The 19050-nt window shown below is 47.8% G+C and overlaps 1 protein-coding gene across 1 annotated transcript in view; it reads right to left on the bottom strand.

Annotated features, from left to right (window-relative positions):
- Positions 1-19050, bottom strand: part of LOC140418681 (uncharacterized) — a 403178-nt gene that overhangs the window by 336377 nt on the left and 47751 nt on the right. The window lies entirely within an intron of this gene.

The following is a 19050-nucleotide window of genomic DNA, read 5'->3' as shown; positions in this document are numbered from 1 at the left end:
GGGGGAAGAGAAATGTTTATCCATTATATCTCCACCTCTCCTACAAAATCAGGAGGAGGGGGGTTAGTTAATCCACTGTCGCCCCACCTCCCCAACAGAGACAGGAGGAGGGGCATTAGTTAATGCACTCTACTGCACGTCCTCAAAAGAGAGAGGAAGGGGCATAAATTAATCCACTGCAACCACACTTCCCAAAACAAAGAGGGGGAGGGGTTATAGTTAATCCACTGCATCCCACTTCTCCAACAGAGAGTGGGGAATGGACGTTAGCTAATGCCCTGCACCCCAACTCCCTAACAAAGAGGAAGGGACTTAGTGAATCCACTATACCCCTCACTTCCACACCAAAGAATGGGGGGCAGTAGTTAATCCAGTGTATCACCACGCCCAACAAATAGTGGGGAAGGAGCATTAATTAACCCTGTACCCCCACTTTCCCACCAAAGAGCTGGGGCATTAGTTAATTCACTGTACAGCCGCTTCCAACAAAGAGAGGGGGAGGGCCTAAATAAATGCACTGTCCGCCCACTTCCCCAACAGAGAGGGATAGGCAATATAAACCCATTTTACCTCCACTTTCCCGACCAAAAGAGGAGGAAGGTGATGAGTGAACTCTCTGTATCTCCACCTCCTCAGCAGGGGGAACCCAAAGAGAATTTGTTCAGCTGGCCAGAGAGGGAGAGACTATTAAATCACTATCCACCTACTCCCCAAGCAGGGAATTTGGGAGTGGATGTGTCTCTACACTAAGGACTCAGTTACTGACATTACAAGACGGCTTGTAGCTTACTGGTTGAAGATTTTAAAAGCCCATCATGCTAACGATGTTCTTAAACTATCTATGCACGCAACATATTTTTTTTTAGCACCCTTGTTCCTCTTATCCATATGCGACAACTGATTTCCCAAAATCCAAATCCAGACTGGTGATTGAATTCTCCCTGGGTTTTCACTGTTCTCTCCTGAGGCACCTCCTTGCATTTTTGCATTCGGTCAATGATGTCAGCTTGCATCTCACAGAAAACACATTTATAAGCAGAAAGTTCAACATATTCTACATCGGTACCAATAATACCCACAACTGGCAAAGCTACAGGCAGCTGATACAAATACACAGACAGATAAAGACACAAACACTAAACATACATGCACATGTACACACACCCACAACCATATACATGAGCACACATAGACACAAACACACACATAGATGTACACATAGAAACACATGCATACATATACACATAAACAAACAAAAATTTACAAACATGCACATAAACACAAAAAAGCACACGTTTATGTACACAGAGACACTCGTGTACACACACACACAAATTCACACACACAAGCCGGCATGCACAAACATGCACACACATCCACATGTCCACACAGATACACAAATATGCAAACACAAACATATGAAACCATACACGCAGACTGACCCAAGAATATGAAACACAACTGTAAGCAATAACATATACATAATAGTAAAAATAATGTTTATTGTCACAAGAAGGCTTATATTAACACTGCAAGAAGTTACTGTGAAAAAACCCTAGTCGTCACACTCTTGGCGCCTGTTCGGGTACACAGAGGGAGAATTGAGAATGTCCAAATTACCTCACAAGCACATCTTTCAGGACTTGTGGGAAGAAACCGGAACACCCGGACGAAACCCACACGGACACAGGGAGAACGTGCAGACACCGCACAGACAGTAACCCACGCCAGGAATCGAACCTGTGACTCTGGCGCTATGAAGCAACAGTGCTAACCACAGTGCTACCGTGCCGCCCACAATCGCAGAATTTCACAATGACAGAAATATTTCCATTAAAACAGAGACAATAATCCACATTAACACACTAATGGGCTCACGTAGTCACATATTAACAGATTCGTACACACGCTCATACAAACACACATGAATACACATGGAGGCGTCAATACACAGCAATAGATAGTTATAAACAAACATCAACGCACAAATAGCACTGCTGCCTCACAGCGCCATAAACCCGGGTTCAATTCCAGCCTCGGGTGATTGTCCGTGTTGAGTTTCCACATTCTCCCATGTCCGTGTTTCCTCCGCGTGCTCCAGTTTCCTCCCACAGTCCAAAGATGTGCAGGTTAGGGGGATTAGCCATGCTATATCACCCCTTCGCGCCCAAAACGTTAGGTGGTATTACGAGGTTCTGGGGATAGGGCAGGGCGTGCACCGTGCACCTCGTTAGGGTGTTCTTTCGGAGGGTCGGTGCAGACTCAATAGGCCGAATGGCCTCGTTCTCCACTGTAGGGATATGATGATGATTCTATGATGAAATACACGCATTGACACACACACACACACACACGCATTTATCCAGGCACAAACATTAAGACACTGGCATGCATGTTGAAAGAAAAAAGACACATTAACACATATATTACTAGACAGGAAAGTATAAACACATATTAACACAGGCAATAATATATAAACATAGATTTCAACACATACACATACAATATAACACTCATATATACACATTGACAGAAGACAAACACAGTTCACACACAGGCACTGACACACAAATACACAGACCAATATTCATTGACACGATGAACACATAGTGAACCTACACAGACATCTGGACACACAACAGTGGAGTAAATCAAAACACGGAATTTCGCATCGACACAGACACAAAAGCTAAGGAACAAACAGAAACGGCAGGCAATGGCGGCACGGTGGCATAGTGGTTACCGCTGCTGCCTCACGCCACCATGGACCTGGGGTTGATCCCGCTCCTGGGTCCCTGTCCCAGTGGAGTTTTCACATTCTCCCCATGACGCGGGGGTCTCACCCCGACAACCCAAAGATGTGCAGGGTAGGTGGATTGGCCACGCTAAATTGCCCCTTAATTAGAAAAAAAAAGTTAAAGACATCAATTTCTGAGTGTCACGAACTCAACAGTAGATATGCAATGACAAATATATTAAAGAATGAATTAGCAGCGGGAGAAAATGAAACGAGAATATTAAAAATAAATCGTGGATTAATAAACAATCTGATTATATTTATTCGGCTCTATCCTCATAGATACCACAGACCACACCTGGACTGAAGACGATGAGGATGATAACGGGAACATCTGGACAACCGCTTCCACATTCATCACCCTGTTCTTCCTGAGCATTTCCTACAGCGCTGCAGTCACTCTGGTGAAGGTGAGAAGATTCAATCCACTCACACTTCAAACTGACAGAAGCCGTTTCAAAAATCTCTAAATGTTTGATTGATTAAAAACTCTAACATCAATGTCCCAGATTATAAACATCTGCTTCATCATTTTCTCTCTCTTTTACAGATCAAGTGATCGGTTGACTTTCGGGCGCTGTAGATTTTCCTCAGCTGTTTATTATGATCTGTGTGTGACACAAATACAATATCTCCTCTTGGTGACTCTAACAGTAAAATTCTCTCAGTTTATTATTCTGCATCTGTAACTGAGACAATCATCGACAGTATTTCTGTTTCCCAGTTTGAAATGTACGAGATAATTTTGGCTGTAATGTAATTATAGCTAATAATTTCCCTCAATATCATGTCTAAATAAAGTAACTTATCTCGTTCCTTACTCATAACTTTGGCCTTCCCTTTACATTGAGCTCCTGTTCTCTCTTTCTTGTGTCTGTTACAGTTGTACATACATTTGGCAGCTCAGAGGGCATGTGTTCTGTTCTCACTGTGACCCTCAATCGTTATGTTTCCTTTCGTCAACTTCAAAATAAACTTTTGTGTAATATTTTCTCTGAAATTTTAATAAATATTGAATGAAAAATGAAGAAAATAAGACTTGTCTGAACTCCTTTCTCTCAGGCCCATCGGCACCGCTCCATTTCCCCGATTATAGTTGTCTCCCCTTTCCCAGACAGATATTTCTCACCAGTCCTGTCTGGGATGTGTCTGAACTCAAGGCCCCCCAGTGAAAGCGCCACTGCGCCACCAAGCGGCCCATCCGGGTAAACACACCTTCACCTTTGCCTTTTTATGGTTAAACTCCAGCGACAGGATGATTGCACAGCTAAAGAATTCCACAGATTCACTGCGCTCTGAGAGAAGAAATGTCGCTTCATGTCTGTCTTAAATTTGAGACCCCTTACTTTGAGATTATGCCCTCTGGTCCTGGACTCTCCCACAAGAGGAAACATCCTCTCAGCATCTACCCTGTCAACCCCCCTGAGAATGCTTATGTCTAAAAAGGTCACCTCTCATTCGCCTCAACTCCAATGAGTACAGGCCCAAACAACTCAACCTCTTCTAATCAGAAAATCTCTCCATATCCGGGACTAACCTTTAGTTAACTGGATTAGACCAGTTTTCAGAGGCTAGATTCACAGTATAAAAGTGATCCACCGACAGTGCAGACTTTGTTTGCACTGAGTGCTGAATTTGGTGCATTTGAGTGCTATAGTGAGAGTTTGGTGACTGAGGGAGTGCTGAATTTGGTGCATTTGAGTGCTATAGTGAGAGTTTGGTGACTGATGGAGTTGGGTGAGGAGGGAGTCAGGTGTTCCTTTCATTTTGTTTCCTACATTTCCGCAAAGAGCGAGAAGGGAGCCAGGAGTTTACAGTGAGTGCAACTGACTGGGAGCAGAGTCGGAGGGCGGAGGTCCAGTTGGTCCACAGGGCAGCTATATTCTGTAAGGTAAGAGGGGATTGAGGCTAGGCCAGTTGCATGCTCCTCCTGTAGGATGTGGGTGGTGAGGGATACCACCAGTGTCCCCGCTGACTATACCTGCGGGAAGTGCACCCAACTCCAGCTCCTTGGAGACCGTGTTAGGGAACTGGAGCTGGAGCTGGATGAACTTCGGATCATCCGGGAGGCAGAGGGGGTTATAGAGAAGAGTTACAGGGAGGTAACCACACCAACGTACAGGACAAGAGTAGCTGTGTTACAGTCAGGGGAAAGGAAACAAACAGGCAGACAGTGCAGGGATCCCTCGTGGCCGTTCCCCTTCAAAACAAGTATACCGTTTTGGATGCTGCTGGGGGGGGATGACCTACTGGGGGAAGGTCCTAGCGGCCAGGTCTCTGGCACTGAGTCTGACTCTGGGGCTCAGAAGGGAAGGGGGGGGAGAATGGAAAAGCAATAGTAATAGGAGATTCAATGGTTAGGGGAATAGATAGGAGATTCTGTGATCGCGAGCGAGACTCCCGGAAGGTATGTTGCCTCCTGGTTGCCAGGGCCAGGGATGTCTCAGATCGTGTCTTCAGGATCCTTAAGGGGGAGGGGGAGCAGCCAGAAGTCGTGGTGCACATTGGTACCAACGACGTAGGTAGGAAAAGGGGTGTGGAGGTAATAAACAAGTTTAGGGTGTTAGGCTGGAAGTTAAAAGCCAGGACAGACAGAGTTGTCATCTCTGGTTTGTTGCCGGTGCCACGTGATAGCGAGGCTAGGAATAGGGAGAGAGTGCAGTTGAACACGTGGCTGCAGGAATGGTCGAAGAGGGAGGGCTTCAGGTATTTGGATAATTGGAGCGCTTTCTGGGGAAGGTGGGACCTGTACAAGCAGGACGGGTTGCATCTGAACCAGAGGGGCACCAATATCCTGGGAGGGAGGTTTTCTAGTACTCTTCGGGAGGGTTTAAACTAATTTGGCAGGGGAATGGGAACCGGATTTGTAGTCCAACAACTAAGTTAGCCGATATTCAGGACGCCAAAGCGTGTCCTGAGGCAGTGGGGAAGGGAACACTGACAAAGGAGAGTACTTGCAGGCACGGAGATGGGTTGAAGTGTGTATACTTCAACGCAAGAAGCATCAGGAATAAGGTGGGTGAACTTCAGGCATGGATCGGTACTTGGGACTACGATGTGGTGGCCATCACGGAAACTTGGATAGAAGAGGGGCAGAAATGGTTGTTGGAGGTCCCTGGTTATAGTTGTTTCAATAACATTCGGGAGGGTGGTAAAAGAGGTGGGGGTGGGGGGTGGCATTGTTAATTAGAGATAGTATAACAGCTGCAGAAAGGCAGTTCGAGGAGTATCTACCTACTGAGGCAGTATGGGTTGAAGTCAGAAATAGGAAAGGAGCAGTCACCTTGTTGGGGGTTTTCTATAGGCCCCCCAATAGTAGCAGAGATGTGGAGGAACAGATTGGGAAACGGATTTTGGAAAGGTGCAGAAGTCACAGGGTAGTAGTCATGGGTGACTTCAACTTCCCAAACATTGAGTGGAAACTCTTTAGATCAAATAGTTTGGATGGGGTGGTGTTTGTGCAGTGTGTCCAGGAAGCTTTTCTAACACAGTATGTAGATTGTCCGACCAGAGGGGAGGCCATATTGGATTTGGTACTTGGTAATGAACCAGGGCAAGTGATAGATTTGTTAGTGGGGGAGCATTTTGGAGATAGTGACCACAATTCTGTGACTTTCACTGTAGTAATGGAGAGGGATAGGTGCGTGCAACAGGGCAAGGTTTACAATTGGGGGAAGGGTAAATACGATGTTGTCAGACAAGAACTGAAGTGCATAAGTTGGGAACATAGGCTGTCAGGGAAGGACACAAGTGAAATGTGGAACTTGTTCAAGGAACAGGTACTACGTGTCCTTGATATGATATGTATGATATTGAACGAGTACTTTTTTTCAGTATTTACAAATGAGAGGGGCCATATTGTTGGAGAGGACAGTGTGAAACAGACTGGTAAGCTCGAGGAAATACTTGTTAGGAAGGAAGATGTGTTGGGCATTTTGAAAAACTTGAGGATAAACAAGTCCCCCGGGCCTGACGGGATATATCCAAGGATTCTATGGGAAGCAAGAGATGAAATTGCAGAGCCGTTGGCAATGATCTTTTCGTCCTCACTGTCAACAGGGGTGGTACCAGGGGATTGGAGAGTGGCGAATGCCGTGCCCCTGTTCAAAAAAGGGAATAGGGATAACCCTGGCAATAACAGGCCAGTTAGTCTTACTTCGGTGGTAGGCAAAGTAATGGAAAGTGTATTGAGGGATAGGATTTCTGAGCATCTGGAAAGACACTGCTTGATTTGGGATAGTCAGCACGGATTTGTGAGGGGTAGGTCTTGCCTTACAAGTCTTATTGAATTCTTTGAGGAGGTGACCAAGCATGTGGATGAAGGTAAAGCAGTGGATGTAGTGTACATGGATTTTAGTAAGGCATTTGATAAGGTTCCCCATGGTAGGCTTATGCAGAAAGTAAGGAGGCATGGGATAGTGGGAAATTTGGCCAGTTGCATAACGAACTGGCTAACCGCTGGAAGTCAGAGAGTGGTGGTGGATGGCAAATATTCAGCCTGGATCCCAGTTGCCAATGGCGTACCGCAGGGATCAGTTCTGGGTCCTCTGCTGTTTGTGATTTTCATTAATGACTTGGATGAGGGAGTTGAAGGGTGGGTCAGTAAATTTGCAGACGATACGAAGATTGGTGGAGTTGTGGATCGTGAGGAGGGCTGTTGTCGGCTGCAAAGAGACATAGATAGGATGCAGAGCTGGGCTGAGAAATGGCAGATGTAGTTTAACCCTGAAAAGTGTGAGGTTGCCCATTTTGAAAGGACAAATATGAATGCGGAATACAGGGTTAACGGTAGGGTTCTTGGCAATGTAGGGGAGCAGAGATCTTGGGGTCTATGTTCATTCATCTTTGAAAGTTGCCACTCAAGCGGATAGAGCTGTGAAGAGGGTCTATGGTGTGCGAGCGTTCATTAACAGAGGGATTGAATTTAAGAGCCTTGCGGTGATGATGCAGCTGTACAAAACTTTGGTAAGGCCAAATTTGGAGTACTGTGTACAGTTCTGGTCACCTCATTTTAGGAAGGATGTGGAAGCTTTGGAAAAGGTGCAAAGGAGATTTACCAGGATGTTGCCTGGAATGGAGAGTATGTCTTACGAGGAAAGGTTGAGGGTGCTAGGCCTTTTCTCATTAGAACGGAGAAGGATGAGGGGCGACTTGATAGAGGTTTATAAGATGATCAGGGGAATAGATAGAGTCGTCAGTCAGAGACTTTTCCCCAGGTGGAACAAACCATTACAAGGGGACATAAATTTAAGGTGAATGGTGGAAGATATAGGGGGGATGTCAGAGGTAGGTTCTTTACCCAGAGAGTAGTGGGGGCATGGAATGCACTGCCTGTGGAAGTAGATGAGTCGGAAACATTCGGAACCTTCAAGCGGCTATTGGATAGGTACATGGATCATGGTAGAATGATATAGTGCAGATTAATTTGTTCTTAAGGGCAGCACGGTAGCATTGTGGATAGAACAATTGCTTCACAGCTCCAGGGTCCCAGGTTCGATTACGGCTTGGGTCACTGTCTGTGTGGAGTCTGCACCTCCTCCCCGTGTGTACGTGGGTTTCCTCCGGGTGCTTCGGTTTCCTCCCACAGTCCAAAGATGTGCAGGTGAGGTGGATTGGCCATGATAAATTGCCCTTAGTGTCCAAAATTGCCCTTAGTGTTGGGTGGGTTACTGGGTTATGGCGACAGGGTGGAGGTGTTGACCTTGGGTAGGGTGCTCTTTACAAGGGCCGGTGCAGATACGATGGACCGAATGGCCTGCGTCTGCACTGTAAATTCTATGATAATCTATGATTAATCTAGGACAAAGGTTCGGCACAATATCGTGGGCCGAAGGGCCTGTTCTGTGCTGTATTTTTCTATGTTCTATGTTCTAACCTTATGAACCTTCTCAGGACTGTCTCCAATGCCCGCATATCTTTCCTCAGGAAAGAGGACTAATGTTGTTCACAGTATTCCAAGTGTGGTCTAACTATTGCCTTGTACAATTTCAGCTGGACTTCTCTATTTTTATGCTGCATTCCCTTTGAAATAAAGGCCAACCTTCCATTTACCTTCCCAACGACCTGCTGAACCTGCACGCTAGCTTTTGTGATTAATGCCCGAGGACCCCCAGGTCCCTCTGTGCTGCAGTTTTCTGTAGTCTTTCTCACTTTAAATATATTCAGCTCCTTTATTCTTCCCATCAAAGTGCATACATTTTCGTTTTCCTACATTATATTCCATTTCTCAAATTTTTGACCACTCAACTAACCTGTTTCCTACCTATTTTTGTGTCATCCACAAAGTTTGCAAAAGTGCATTCGCTTCCCTTGTCCAAGTCATTAATATATATGGTAAATAACTGTGGCCCCAGTATGGATCCCAGCGGCACTCCGCTAGTTATGTTGCCATTCTGAAAATGCCCCCTTATCCCAATTTTCTGTCTTTTATAATAGTAATAATTATTGTCACAAGTAGGCTTCCATTAACATTGCAATGAAGTTACTGTGAAAAACCCCTAGTTGCCAGACACCGACGCCTGTTCGGGTACACTGAGGGAGAATTCAGAATGTCCAATTCACCTAACAACCACGTCTTCGGGACTTGTGGGAGGAAACCGGAGCACCTGGAGGAAACCCACGGAGACACGGGGAGAACGTGCATTATCATGGTCAGTTCCCCAACACTATGAGCTCTTATCTTATTATGTAGCCGGTTGTGTGGTACCTTATCAAACACTTTTTGGAAATCCAAGTATATTAGATAAACTGGCTCCCCGTCATCTATCCTGCTTGTTACCACCTCAAAGATTGCTAACAAATGTTTCAAACATGATTTCCCCTTCATGAAGCCATGCTGACTCTGTTTGATTATATTATGCTTTTCAAAATGTTCTGCTATTACATCCTTTATAATGGACTCTTAACATTTTCCCAATGACAGATGTTAAGTTTATTGGCCTATCGTTACTTGTTTCTTTTCTCCCTCCTTTGTTAAATAAAGATGTTGCATTAGCAGTTTTCCAATCCTTCGGGACTTGTCAAGAATTTGACCAGGGCATCCACTATCTCTGCAGCTACTTCCTTTACTATCCTGGGTTGCAACCCATCAGGCCAGGAACATAGCAGACTTTTGCTCCATTCGTTTCCGAATACTTTTTCTCCGGTGTAGTTATTGTGATTATTCCCTTCCCCTTTTGCCTTTGATTATTTAGTATTTGTGGAATGCTATTACTGTCTCCTACCGTGAAGACTGACTCACAGTATTTATTTAACTCCTCTGCCATTTCCTGACTTCCCATTATTCTTTCCGCAGTCTCATTCTCTCAGGAACCGACGTCCACTTCAGTGCCTCTCTTCATTTTTAAGAATTGAAGGAAACTCTTGCTGTCCATTTCTATATTACTTCCTAGTTTATCCTCATGGTATATGTCCTCCCTGTTTTTGCTCATCTACTGTTTTTTTTCTGAAAACTTCCCCAAACCTCTGGGAATATATTTGCCAAGATACGTTTTGACTTTGAGTTTAACACTATATTTAACTTGGCAGAGCTGCCTCACAGACTAGTTAAGCACCGACTTGACATAGTCATATTCACAGAATCATACCTTACAGACAATGTCGCAGACAGCACTGTTACCATTCCTGGGTATGTCCTGTCTCACCGGTAGGACAGATCCAGCAGAGGCAGCGGCACAGTGGTATACATTCAGGAAGGAGATGCCCTGGGGGTCCTCAACATGGACTCTGTTGAGAACATGAAGACAACATGAGGTCCCACAGCATCAGGTTAAATATGGGCAATGTACCGGCCACCATCCGCTGATTACAATGTACCGGCCACCATCCGCTGATGAATGATGTACGCCTCCATGTTGAACACCACTTGGAGGAAGCACTGAGGGTGGCAAGGGAGCAGATTATGCTCTGGGAGGGGTACTTCAATGTCCACCACTAAGAGTGTCTTGGTAGTACCACCACAGACCGAGCTGGCCGGGCCCTAAAGGACATAGCCGCTAGACTGGGACTGCAGCAGGTGGTGAGGGGACCAACAAGAGGGAAGCGCATACTTGACCTCATCCTCACCAATCTGCCTGCTGCAGATGCATCTCTCCATGACAGTATCAGTAGAAGTGGCCACCGCACAGTCCTTGCGGTGACAAAGTCCCGTCTTCACATTGAGGATATTATCTCCATCGCGTTGTGTGGCACTACCACTGTGCTAAATAGACTTCGAACAGATCTTGAAACTCAAAACTGGGCATCTATGAGGCTATGTGGGCCATCAGCAGCAGCAGAATTGTATTCAACCACAACTGGCCACCCTCATGGCCACCACTCTACCATTACCACCAAGCCAGTGGATCAACACTGATTCTATGAAGAGTGCAGGAGAACATGCCAGGAACAACATTAGACATACCAAAAAATGAGATGTCAATCTGGTGAAGCTACAACACAGGACTTCTTGTGTGCCAAACAGCATAAGCAGCAAGTAATAGACAGAGCTAAACGGTTCCATAACGAACACATCAGATCCAAACTCTGCAGTTCTGCCACATCCAGTCACGTATGGTTGTGGACAATTAAACAATTCACTGGAGGAGGAGGCTCCACAAATATCCCCCATCCTCAATGATGGAGGAGCCAAGCACATATGTGCTAGAGGCAAGGCTGAAGCATTTGCAACACCATCAGCCAGAAGTACCGACTGGATGATCCATCTCAGTCTCTTTCGGAGGTCACCAGCATTACAGATGTCAGTCTTCAGTCGAGAAATTCACTCCACGTGATATGAAGAAACGGCTGAAGGCACTGGATACTGAAAAGGCTATGGGCTCTGACAATGTAGGGACAATAGTACTGATAACTTGTGCTCCTGAACTTGCCGCACCCCGAGCCAAGCTGTCTCAGCACAGCTAGAACACTGGCATCTACACTGTCGAAAATTGCCCAGGCGTGTCCTGTACACAACATGACAAATGCAACCCAGCCAATTATCACACTGTCAATCTACTCTCCATGATCAGCAAAGTGATGGAAGGAGTTATCAGTAGTGCGATCAAGTGGCACTTACTCAGGAATACCCTTCTCTCGGATGCTCGGTTTGGGTTCCGCCAGGGTCAATCTGCTCCTAACCTCATTACAACCTTGGTTCAAACATGGACACAAGAGCTGAATGTGAGAGGTGAGAATGACTGCCCTTGACATCAAGGCAGCATTTGATAGAGTATGGCATCAAGGAGCCCTAGGTAAACTGGAGTCAATGGGAATCAGGGGAAAAACTCTCCACTTACTGGAGTCATATCTGGCACAAAGGAAAATGGTTGTGGTGTTTGGAGGTCAATCATCTCAGCTCCAGGACATCACTGCAGGAGTTCCTTGGGGTAGTGTCCAAGGCCCAATCATCTTCCCAGGTCCACAGGTCATGATCCTGGGTATCTGGATCATTAGTCCAGCGACAAGACCACTACGCCACCATCTCCCCTATACACCGCCTCTGAAACTGGGATAACTGAGTGAATCGCTTCTCACACATGAAGCAAATGAATGGTCTCTCCCCAGTGTGAACCCACTGGTGATTCAGCAGGGTGGATGACTGGTGAATCTCTTCCCACACACAGAGCAGTGAATGGTCTCTTCCCGGTGTAATCTGGTGTTTCAGCAGGCTGAATGATTGAGTGAATCCCTTTCCAGACACGGAGCAGGTGAATGGTCTCTCCCTGGTGTGAATTCGGTGGTGTTTCAGTAGGCTGAATGAGTGAATCACTTCCCGCACACGGAGCAGGTGAATAGTCTCTCCCCACTGTGAATTCGCCGGTGAGTCAGCAAAAGCTTGTTACTTTTAAAGCTCTTTTCCCAGCTGGAGCATTTAAATGGCCTCAGGTCAGAGTGAAGAAGTCGGTTTGAACTGAGGTCAGTTAGTTGACAATCCCTTCTCACAAATAGAGCAGATGAACAGTTTCTCGCTGGTGCGAGTTCTCTGGTGTTTATGTAAGTTGGATAGCTGAGTGAATCCTTGACCACATTCTGAGCAGGTGAATGGCCTCCGCCAGTGTGACTCCATTGATGAATTTCCAGCACAGACAGGGATCTGAATCTCTTCCCACAATCCCCACATTTCCATGGTTTCTCCATGGTGCCAGTGTCCTTGTGTCTGTCCAGATTGGCTTCAAGAAGACCACCATCATACACCGGTGCCAAAGAAGAACCAGTCAGCGTGCCTCAATGACTACCATCCTGTGGCCCTGACTTCAGTCATAATGAAGTACTTCGATAGGTTGATCATGAAGCGCATCACCTCCATACTCCCAGAACGCCTTGATCCACTGCAATTCGCATACTGCCACAACCGGTCCACAGCAGATGCCATTTCTCTGGCCCTACACTCATCCCTCGAGCATCTCGACAGCAAGGACTCCGACATCAGTCTCCTATTTATTGACTACATATCCGCCTTCAACACCATAATCCCAGCCAAGCTCATATCAAAGCTCCAAAACCAACAGTCTATCCCTCAATGCCAGCAAAACTAAAGAGCTGGTCATTGGCTGCAGGAAGCAAAGTACTGTACACACACCCCTGTCAGCATCAACGGGGCCGAGGTGGAGATGGTTAGCAGTTTCAAATTCCTCTGGGTGCACATCTCAAAAAATCTGTCCTGGTCCACCCATGTTGATGCTACCACCAAGAAAGCACAACAGCGCCTAAACTTCCTCAGGAAACTAAGGAAATTGAGCATGTCCACATTTAGTCTTGCCAACCTTTGCAGATGCACCATAGAAAGCATCCTATCTGGCTGCATCACAGCCTGGTATGGCAACTGCTCGGCCCAAGATCGCAAGAAACTTCAGAGAATCGTGAACATAGCTCAGTCCATCACACAAACCTGCCTCCCATCTATTGATTCCATCTACACCTCTCATGGCCTGGGGAAAGCGGGCAGCATAATCAAAGATCCCTCCCACCCGGCTTACTCACTCTTCCAACATCTTCCATCGGGCAGGAGATACAGAAGGCTGAGAACACGCACGGAGAGACTCAAAAACAGCTCCTTCCCGCTGTTTTTTTAAAATAAACATTTTATTGAGCTATTTTCTGGTGTTGTAACAACAAAATAAACAATGTACATGAAACTATATACATAGTGCAAAAGCCGTCACCCGCCCTTACACGTCCCATCTTTAATAACCCCCTACTTTAAGCTAAACTAACCCCCCCCCCCCCCCCCCCCACCCCCCACCTTCTGCTGATGATCAATTTTCCATGAAGAAGTCGACGAACGGTTGCCACCTCCGGGTGAACACTAACATTGACCCTCTCAAGGCGATCTTGATTTTCTCCAAACAGAGAAAGCTAGCCATGTCCGATAGCCAGGTCTCTGACTTCGGGGATTTTGAGTCCCTCCAAGCTAATAACATCCATCTCCGGGCAACCAGGGAAGCAAAGGCCAGAACGTCTGCCTCTTTCTCCTCCTGGATTTCTGGGTCTTCTGACATTCCGAAAATCGCCACCTCTGGACTCATTGCCACCCTTGTTTTAAACACCGTGGACATGACATCTGCAAATCCCTGCCAAAATACCCTAAGCTTCAGACATGTCCAGAACATGTGGACATGGTTTGCTGGTCCTCCCGCACTTTTTGCACACCTGTCTCCCACCCCAAAAAATCTGCTCATCCGGGCCACTGTGATGTGAGCCCGGCTGAACGAACTTGAATTGTATCAGGCTGAGCTTGGCACATGTTGTGGACGCGTTGACTCTACTCACCGTGTCCGCCCATAGACCATCCTCTATCTCTCCTCCCAGCTCCTTCTCCCACTTGTGCTTCAGCTCATTGGTCTGCATCTCCTCTGACCACATAAGTTCCTTGTAAATGTCAGAGACGCTCCCTTCACCTACCCATCCTCTGGAAACTACCCTGTCCTGAATTCCCCTTCGCGGTAGGAGCAGGAAGGTTGACACCTCTTTACGTACGAAGTCCCGCACCTGCAGGTACCTGAATTCGTATCCCGTCGCCAACCCAAACTTCTGCTCCAGTGCCCTCATACTCAGAAAGCTCCCCTCTATAAACATATCCCCCATCCTCTCAATCCCTGCTCTCTGCCATATCCGGAACCCCCCATCCATACATCCCGGGGCAAACCGGTGATTATTACAGATTGGGGACCAGACCGATGCTCCCTCTGCTCCCACATGTCTCCTCCATTGCCTCAGGACTCTCAGGGCCGTCACCACCACGGGGCTAGTGGAGTATCGTGCCGGCGGGAATGACAGAGGCGCAGTTACCAATGCCCCCAGACTGGTGCCCTTGCATGAAGCCATCTCCATTCGCTCCCATGCCGATCCCTCCCCACCACCCACTTCCTGATCATGGCTATATTCGCCGCCCAGTAATAGTTACTAAAATTTGGCAGCGCTAGCCCGCCCCCTCCCCGGCTCCGCTCAAGCATTACCTTCCTTACTCGTGGGCTCTTGCCCGCCCAAACAAAGCCAGTGAACTTTGTTGACCTGATTAAAAAAGGACCGCGGAATAAAGACGGGGGAACATTGAAACACGAACACGAATCTTGGGAGGACTGTCATCTTCACCATCTGCACCCTCCCAGCCAGTGACAACGGAAGTGCGTCCCACCTTCGGAAATCATCCTTCATTTGGTCTACTCGCCGGGCCAAATTTAATTTATGCAGCCGGTCCCATTCCTGCGCCACTTGAATGGTTAGGGACCTAAAGCTTCCCCCTACTAATCTAAACTGCAGTTCCCCCAATCGCCTCTCCTGTCCCCTCGTCTGGACCACAAACATCTCACTTCTCCCCATATTTAGCTTATACCCTGGAAACTGGCCAAATTCCCCGAGAATCCTCATAATTTCTTCCATCCCCTCTATTGGGTCCAATACATACAGAAGCAGATCGTCTGCATAGAGCGAGACTCTGTGCTTGTGCTCGCCCCCCCCCCGCCCCCCCCCCCCGTCCCCCCACCCCCCCCCCCGGACCAGCCCCTTCCAGTCCCTTGAGGCAATCGCCAGTGGCTTTATAGCCAGCGCAAACAACAGTGGGGAAAGGGGACATCTCTGTCTCGTTCCTCTGTGCAGACTAAAATAGTCCAATGTTGTCCTATTCATCCATACACTTGCCACAGGAGCCTTATACAGCAACCTGACCCAGTCAATAAAACCCTGCCCAAATCCGAACCATCCCAGTACCTCCCACAGATAATCCCATTTTACACGATCAAAGGCCTTTTCTGCATCCATTGCGATCACTACCTCCAACTCCCTACCTTCCGGGGGAATCATGATCATGTTTAACAACCTTCTTACATTGGCCACCATCTGCCTACCCTTAACAAACTCCGTCTGGTCCTCCCCAATAACGTCAGGAACTCAATCCTTAATCCTGGAGGACAACATTTTGGCCAGCAATTTGGCATCCCATTCAACAGGGAGATCGGCCTGTAGGATCCACACAGCTCCGGGTTCTTGTCCCGGTTAAGGATCAGCGAAATCGTGGCCTGTGACAACGTCGGGGGCAGCACCCCTCTTTCCTTTGCCTCATTAAACATCCTCAACAACACCGGCCCCAATATCCCAGAGAATCTTTTATAAACCTCCACTGGGTACCTGTCCGGCCCCAGGGCTTTACCCGACTGCATGGCCTTCAGACCCTCCGCTATCTCTTCCAACCCAATCGGGACCCCCAGCCTTTCTACCAGCTCCCCGTCCACCTTTGGGAAATTAGTCCCTCCAAGAAGTGCCTCATCCCCTCCGTCCCAGCTGGGGGTTCCGATCTATACAGTCTACTGTAGAAATCCCTGAATGCCTTATTCACCCCTGCTGAATCTCCAAACAGGTTCCCATCTCCGTCATTTACTTTCCTTGTCTCCCTGGCTGCCTCCCTCTTTCTAAGCTGCTGTGCACGCATTCTACTAGCCTTCTCTCCATACCCATAGATCGCCCCCCTCGCCTTTCTCAGCTGCTCCACCGCCCTCCCTGTGGTTAACAAGCCAAACTCCGATGTAGCCTCCGCCATTCCCTTAAAAGCCCTGCCTCTGGGGTCTCCGCATACCTCCTATCAATTTGTAGTATCTCCTTTACCAGTCGGCCCATCTCTGCTCTGTCCACCTTCACCCTCTGGGCCCGTAACGAGATCAGCTCCCCTCTGACCACTGCCTTCATTGCTTCCTAGACCATCGCTGCTTAAATTTCCCCCATGTCGTTGACCTGCAAGTAATTCTGAATACATTTCCTCAGCCGCTCGCACACCCCTTCGTCGGCCAAAAGTCCCACATCCAACCTCCAGTGCGGGCGCTGGTTACTGTCTTTACTAACCTGCAGGTCAACCCAGTGCGGAGCATGGTCTGAGATTGTGATCACCGAGTACCCTGTGTCCACCACCCCTGTCAATAAGGCCCTACTCACCTACTCAAAAACAAAGTAGTCAATCCGGGAGTACACTTTATGCACGTGTGAGTAGAAGGAGAACTCCTTCACCCTCGGCTGCCCAAATCTCCATGGATCTCCCCGCCCCCGCCCCCCCCCACCCCCCCCATCTTCTCCATGAACCCTTTTAGTTCCTTTGCCATTGCTGGCACCCTGCCCGTTTTCAAGCTTGACCGGTCCAAGCCAGAGTCAATAACTGTGTTGAAGTCTCCTCCCATGACCAACCTGTGCGAGTCCAGGTCCGGTATCTTCCTCAGCATCCTCTTTATAAACTTCACATCATCCCAATTTGGCACGTACATATTTACTAATACCACCTGCATCCCCTCCAGTTTCCCACAGACCATAATGTACCGACCTCCCACATCTGAGACTATTCTACACGCATCAAACACCAACCGCTTATTGATCAGGATCATGACCCCTCCAGTCTCTGAGTCTAGTCCCGAGTGGAAGGCCTGGTTGACCCAGCCTTTCCTCAATCTAATCTGATCAGTTACTCTAAGGTGCATCTCCTGCAACATTACCACAGCCACCTTCAGTCCCCTAATATGCGCGAACGCACATGCCCTCTTGACCGGCCCATATAACCCTCGAACATTCCAGGTGATCAGCCTAGTTGGGGGGCTCATTGCCCCCCCCCTTTCACCGATCAGCCATCCCCTTTTTTGGGCCCACCTGCAGCCCATGCTCCACACCTCCACCAGCCCGCCCCCAGACAGCCTCCACCCCTAACCTCCTCTCTGTCCCTCAGCCCAAATCCCTCCTTCGTCAGCAGAACATTCACCCCCTCCCTCCCCCGAGTAACCACACTCTGTAACCCAAACCCTTTAATAAACCAAACATATGCACACCCACCACTGCGCTTTCGTGAGCAAGCCCGCCCAGCTCGCTTGGTGGCCCCCATCCCTGGCGCTGGATAGTCTCCCACCTATTGTTCCCTCCCCACCCTCCCCTTGCTCATACAAACAAACTCCAACGTCATACAATCCCCACACAATCCCCGACAGAAAACACCAAAATCTAAACAAGCATACCTCCATCCCCAACAGTGCAAATGAAAACCTTAACTCACTCAGCTCTACCGCTGGTCCCAAATCAATGCAAAATGCATTGCAAACAGCTTCCAGAAAACGAGAAACAAGAAACTTTTTTTTAAAAGAAGAACTGAAAAACCAAAAAAAAACATGAACATTGCAGCAAAGTTCAAAAGTTCTCAGTCCACCACCAGTCCTTTCCTTTTCGCGAAGTCCAGCGCGTCCTCGGGCCACTCAAAATAAAAGTGCTGCTCCTCGTGCGTGACCCAAAGTCGGACCGGATACAACAGTTTGAATTTCACCTTTTTCTTAAAAAGGATCGAGCTGATCTGGTTGAAGCCTGCTCTTCTCCTGGCCACCTCCACACTCAGGTCCTGATAGATCCGCAGGATACTGTTGTCCCACTTACAGCTCCGTGTCGGCTTGGCCCACTGTAGAATGCGCTCCTTATCCAAGCACCTGTGGTATCTAACCACCATTGCCCTCTGGGGGTCTCCCATTCATGACTTCTTCGCGAGCGCTCTGTGAGCCCTGTCCACCTGAAAATGAAAATTGCTTATTGTCACAAGTAGGCTTCAAATGAAGTTACTGTGAAAAGCCACTCATCGCCACATTCCAGTGCCTGTTCGGGGAGGCTGGTATGGGAATTGAACCGTGCTGCTGGCCTGCCTTGGTCTGCTGTAAAAGCCAGCGATTTAGCCCAGTGTGCTAAACATCCAAGGGTCGGGGGAATGTCCCATCCCCCAGCAGCTTCTCAAACATGTCCGCGATGTATGCCCCAGCGTCCGCGATGTA

This window comes from Scyliorhinus torazame, chromosome 5 (assembly GCF_047496885.1).
Source record: "Scyliorhinus torazame isolate Kashiwa2021f chromosome 5, sScyTor2.1, whole genome shotgun sequence".
In the NCBI taxonomy this organism is placed as follows: Eukaryota; Metazoa; Chordata; class Chondrichthyes; order Carcharhiniformes; family Scyliorhinidae; genus Scyliorhinus; species Scyliorhinus torazame.
The sequence above is the reverse complement of the archived record's forward strand: the minus strand, read 5'-3'. Positions and strand labels throughout refer to the sequence as shown.